Source organism: Belonocnema kinseyi, chromosome 3, assembly GCF_010883055.1.
Source record: "Belonocnema kinseyi isolate 2016_QV_RU_SX_M_011 chromosome 3, B_treatae_v1, whole genome shotgun sequence".
Lineage (NCBI taxonomy): Eukaryota > Metazoa > Arthropoda > Insecta > Hymenoptera > Cynipidae > Belonocnema > Belonocnema kinseyi.
The window spans coordinates 118,700,802-118,707,527 of record NC_046659.1 but is presented as its reverse complement, the minus strand read 5'-3'; positions in this window follow the sequence as shown (position 1 = coordinate 118,707,527).

Genomic DNA, 6,726 nt, shown 5'->3' with positions numbered 1-6,726 from the left:
GGTTCGGACATGTTGAGAGAATGCCAAATGAACGACTAACGAAACAAGTGTATCAAGGTAAAGTAAATGGCAGCGTGCCCAGAGGTAGACAGCGGAAAGAATAGTTAGAATGTGTAAATGAGATCCTAGTTAGAAGAGACATAAGAAGTCACAGAAACACCAGAGCCTGCATAAAAAAATGCATGGACATAAAAGAAGCTAGAGAAGTATGCCAGGACAGGAAAGTATGACGGCAAATAGTTAATAAAAAGATTGTCAGTAGAGTGAATGACGCCCGAAACAAAGACCTTGGCTATTAATGGACCCAAGTGGGGAACCTTACATAGTGAGTCACGCCTACCTCGAAAGGAAAAAGGCTTAATGGTGTGATAATAAAAAAAAATTAAGAAAATTTGGATTGAAATAAGGACATTTTTTGTTAAAAATTCCACTTTTTTAGTTCAAAATGAGCGTTTTTGTTGAAAATTCATATTTTTGGATTCAGAATTAAACTGATTTGTACAAAATTCGTCAAAATTCAAAATTTAGGAAATTAAAAAAATAATTTCAATTTTTTCAATTAAAATAATAATATTTTAATACTGAAATATCAACTATTACACTTCACGTTGAAAATTAATATTTTTGGGTTAAAAATTAAACTTTTATAGAAATTTCGTCTCTTTTGGAGAATATTTAAGATTTTTTGCTTAAAAATTAAAAAAATAAAAAATCTGAAATATCTGAAGGTAAATTTTAAATTTTTTGAAATGTTTAGGATAAATTCCAATTATTTTCAAAGATATTTAGTAATTTTCAAGAAATTTCAACTGTTTTCTAAAATAAAATAAAAATATTTTTGGATTTAAATATCTTCTATAACAGTTGGCGTTGAAAATTTATATTTTCGGGTTAAGAATTTGTTTAGTAACTAAATTCAACTTTTTTGGAAAACATTTAATATTTTTTGGTTCAATATAAAGATGATTGAAAATTAATTATTTTTAGTTGGGGATTCAATTATTTTGTTGATGATTTCTCTTTTTTATGAATTGAACTGTTTTTATTTAAAATAAAAATATTTTTGGATTGAAATATCGCCTGTTATATTTTTGGTTTGAAATTCGCCTTTTTGGTTGAAAATGAGTATTTTTGGTTAAAAATACATTTGCTTGAACATTAATCTTTTTTGTTGAGGATTTAACTATTTTGTTGAAAATTCGTCTATTTCGATGAATTCAACTTTTTTTCATTTCATATTAAATTTTTTTGTTTCAATATTATCTACTGAATTTTTCATTGGTAATTTATTTTTAGTCGGGAATTTAACTGCTAAGTTTAAAAGTAAAACTTTGTTGAAAAATAATTTATTTTTTTGATGATCCATAATTTTAGTTCGAAACGTATCTCTTTGGTTTTTTTTGGCTTGAAACATCGAATATTACAGTTTTTGTTTGAAATTCATCGTTTTGGATTGAAAATGAACGTTTTTAGTTGAAAAGTCGTATTTTCATGTTAAAAATACAACTGGTCGAAAATTCATCTTTTTTGTTGAGGATTTAAATATTTTGTGGACAAAAATTTGTATGAACTTCTGTTTTTAATATTTAAATAAAAATAGTTTTAGATTGAAAAACCAATTATTACATTTTTCGTACCTATTTCGTTGAAGATGAATTCTTGTTGAAATTATGACTTGCCGTGTCTCAAAAATCTCGGGACAACCAAATAAAACTAAGAAATAAATATTTATTCGAAATTTTTATTTACAAAAATGCCTTGGAAATTTTTTTCTTCAAATTTTCATGCATTCATTTTTTGAATTAAATTTAAATTAATTTAATGATTAATTAAGTACTTTTATTATTAATTAATTTTTTTCTAATCCACAAGAAAATAACACGAAGTTCCAATTTTTTATTTTCCCAAATTCTCTTCATAATTAGGTATAATATACAAATAGATTATTGATTTTTAAATATTACCCTCATAATTTCGAATGATTTGTTCGTTATAGGTTTATTTTTTAAATATTTTATATAAACATAATTTTCTATTGAAAGATACTCAAGAAAATCCAAAAAGACTTTTTAAAATATCAGATGTGAAATCAAATTTTCCAGAAAAAAAGTTAATTCTCAATCAAATACTTATCAAAAATGTAATGGTTGATATTTTATTTAAAAAAATTTTATTTTAAATCACAAACAGTATAATTCATCCAAAAAAGAAATTTTTTGAACAAAATAGGTAAATCCTCAGCTAAAAAAGGTTAATTTTCAAACCGGAAATTTATGTTATCGTAAAAAAATTTATTTTTAATCCAAAAGGGCGATTTTTCAACAATAAATTTAATAGTTGATATTTCAATAAAAAATTTATTTTATTTTAAATTAAAAATAATAAAAAATTAATTTTCAATAAAAAAGACGAATTTTTGACTAAAATGATGAGTCTTCAATCAAACAAGTGTATTTTTAACAAATTGTAAGAATATTGAATAAAAAAAGTGATTTCTCAATGAAAAATATAATAGATGAAATTAAAACAAAATTTTATTTTAAATAAAAAAAGAGTTGAATTCATAAAAAGAGACGAATTTTCAACAAAATAGTTGCATCCTCAACCAGAAAACATTAATTTTCAAGCAGTTATATTTTCAACCAAAAATATTAAATATTTACCAAAGGACACAAATTTTCAACAAAACAGTTAAGTTTTTAAATAAAAAATATGAATTTTTATTAAAAAACTTATTTTCAAATAAAAAAGATGAATTTTCAACAAAAAGTGTTCTGGATAATATTTCAGTCCCAATATATTTTTATTTTTAATTAAAAACAGCAGAATTCATCCAAAAAGGGAGAATTTTAAATCAAGAAGTGGAATTCTCAACCAAAAAATACTGTTTTTCAACCAGTTATATATTTAACACGAAAATATTCATTTTCAAAGAAAAAATTTTATATTGAACCAAAAATGATTAATTTTGAACCAAAAATATAATAGGTGATATTTCAATCCAAAAATATTTTATTTTATATAAAAAACACTTGAATTCGTAAAAAGAAGAATTTTAAACGAAATAATTCGATCCTCAACCAAAAAGACAATTCTTCCAAGCAATAAGATTAATTTTATGCAAAAAGACGAATTTTCAATCAAATAAATTGTAATAAATAAAATAAAATTGTTACAAAAAGATTAATTTTCTACCAGTTGTATTTTTTACCGAAAGATATTAAATATTTTTCAAAAGAGACTAATTTTATGCAAAACAATTTAATTTTTAAGTCGAAAATATGAATTTTATCACAACGTTTATTTTTAATTTGAAAAAACGAAATTTCAACAAAAAATTTAATAGTTGATATTTGAATACAAAATGCTTCTTATTTTAAATGAAAACAGTAGAATTCATCGAAAAAACACAAATTTTCACACAAAATAGTTGAATCCTAAACCAACAAAATTTTAATTTTCAACCGCTTGCATTTTTAACCAAAAAATATTAAATATTTTCTAAAAGAGACAAATTATCTGCAAAAAATTTAATTTTTACCCAAAAATATGAAGTTTCAACGACATGTTAATTTTCAATTTAAAAAGACGAATTACAAAAAAAAGTTAATATTTGAATCAAAAAACCCTTTTATTTTAAATAAAAAAAAAGCAGAATTTATCAAAAAAAAAAAACAATTTCTTACAATAGTCGAATTCTGAGCCAAAAAGATTAATTTTTTATCATTTGTATTTTGTACCCGAAAAATATTTTCATTTTATATAAAAAATAGTTGTATTCATAAAAAAAAGAATTTTCAACAGAATAATTTAATTCTCAACAAAAAAAAATAATAATCGCTGGTATTTCAATCCAAAAATATTTTTATTTAATATAAAAAACAATATAATTTATAGAAAGACGAATTTTCAAGAAAGTAAATTAATCCTCAATTAAAAATGGCATTTTTCAACAAAAAAGATTAATTTTATGCAAAAAAGACAAATTTTCAATAAAATAAATAAAATAGTATAATAAATAAAATAAAATAATTTTTAAAAATATTCAATTTTTACCAGTTGTATTTTTTACCGCAAAATATTAAATATTTTCTAAAAGTGACTAATTTTTTGCATAAAACAGAATTTCTAAACCGAAAATATGAATTTTCGAAAAAATGCTCATTATTACTTTTAAAAGACCAAACGTTATGGTTGATATCTTAATCCAAAAAGATATTTATTTTAACCAAATAATATTAAATATTTTCCAAATAAGACGAATTTTCTAAGAAAAAATTTAATTTTGAACCCGAAAATATGAATTTTTAACAAAATGTTCATTTCCAATTTAAAAAGATAAATTTCCAACAAAAAATATAATAGTTGATATTTCAATCTAAAAATTCTTTTATTTTAAATAAAAAACAATATAATTTATTTTAAAAATACAAATATTTAACTAAATAGTTGAATCGTCAGCCAAAAAGATTAATTTTTAACCATGTGCGCTTTCAACCAAACAATTTAATTTTTAAAAAAATTTTATTTTCAACCAAAAAAGACGAATTTTCTACCAGAGATTAAATAGGTGATATTTCAATGCAAAGACATTTTTATTTGATATTTAAAAAAACCTTTAAATTAATAAAAAGGCGAATTTTCAACACAGTGATTCAATCCTCAAACAAAAAGATTAATTTTATGCACAAAACACGAATTGTCAATAAAATGATTACACTTTAAACTAAATAGATGAATTTTGAACTAAAATGATGAATCTTCAACCAAACAAGTAAGTTTTTAACAAAGTATAGTTGAATTTACAAAGAATATTTTTATTTTATACGAAACCGTTGTAATTTTCATAAGAATATGACATTTGTACCAAAAAGAATGAATTTCCAAAAACCGAAAAGACGAGGATCCAACAAATTATCTTCAAAAAGAATTAATTTTTAACCAAATAATATAAATTTTCAATAAAATGTTAATTTCCAATTTAAAAAGTCGAATTTCTAACAAAAAACGTAATAGTTGATATTTCAATCAAAAAAGATTTTTATTTTAAATCAGGAACAGTAGAATCCTGAATAAAAAAAGGTTAATTTTCAACCAAAATTTTAACCCAAAAATATAAATTTTCAAAAAAAAAAGTGAATTTTCAACCAAAAATATAATGGATGTTATTTCATTTAAAAAATAGTTGAATTCGTAAAAAGACGAATTTTCAACAAAATATATAAATCCTCAAAAAAAAAAAAAATGATTGGCGGTATTTTAATCCAAAAACATTTTTATATAATATAAAAAACAATTGAATTCATAAAAGGACGAATTTTTAACAAAGTATCATCAACCAATAAGGTAATTTTTCAGGGTATAAGATTAATTTGATTCAAAATAGATGAATTTTTAAACAAATAAAGAAAATAGTATAATAAATAGAATAACCTAGTTACAAAAAAGATTAAATTTTTACGAGTTGTATTTTTTACCGAAAAATATTAAATATTTTCTGAAAGAAACGAATTTTTTTCAAACTAATTTAATTTATAAACAAAAAATATGAATTTTCGAAAAAATGTAATAGTTGATATTTGAATCAAGAAAGATTTTTATTTCAAATCAGAAACAGTAGAATCCTCAATCAAAAAAGATTAATTTTCAACCATTTGTATTTTTAACCCAAAAATATAAATATTCAACTAAAAATATATCAGATGATATTTAAATCAAAAAATATTTTTATTTTATATACAAAACAGTTGAATTCGTAAAGAGACGAATTCTCAACAAAATAATTCAATCCTAAAAAAAAACAATTGAATTCATAAAAAGACGAAGTATCAATTAAACAAAGAAGATGGTATAATAAATAGAATAAACTAGTTACAAAAAAGATCAAATTTCTACCAGTTGCATTTTTTATCGAAAGATCTTAAATATTTTTCAAAAGCGACGAATTTTTTGCAAAACAAATTAATTTCTAAACCGAAAATATGAATTTACCAAAAAATGTTGATTTTTAATTTAAAAAGACGAATTTCCTACAAAAAATGTAATAGTTGATATCTTAATCAAAAAAGATTTTTATTTTAAATCAGAAATATAAATTTTTAACAAAAAAATTTAAATCCAAAAACATTTTTATTTGATATAGAAAATAATTTAATTCATAAAAAGATGAATTTTTAACAAAGTAAATTAATCATCACCAAAAAGGTAAGTTTTCAAGCAAGATGATTAATTTTATGAAAAAAGGCGAATTTTCAAATAAAATGAAGAAAATAGTATGATAAATAGAATAAATTAGTTACAAAAAAGATTAAATTTCTATCAGTTGTATTTTTTAACCGAAAAATATTAAATATTTTTTAAAAGGGACGAATTGTTTCTACCCATATAATTTCTTAACCGAAAATATGAATTTTCGAAAAAATTTTGATTTTTAATTTAAAAAGACGAGTTTCCAACAAAAAAAGTAATAGCTGATATTTCAATTTAAAAATACTTTTATTTTAATTCAAAAACAGCCGAATTTATAAAAAAAGACAAAATTTTCACAAAATAGTCGAGCCCTTCACCAAAAAAGATTATTTTTTAATCATTTGTATTTTTAAACCGGCAATATGAATTTTCAACAAAAAAGTTAATTTTCAACCAAAGTTGAAATAGGTGATATTTCAATCTAAAAACATTTTAATTTGATATAAAAAAACAGTTCAATTCATAAAAAGACGAATT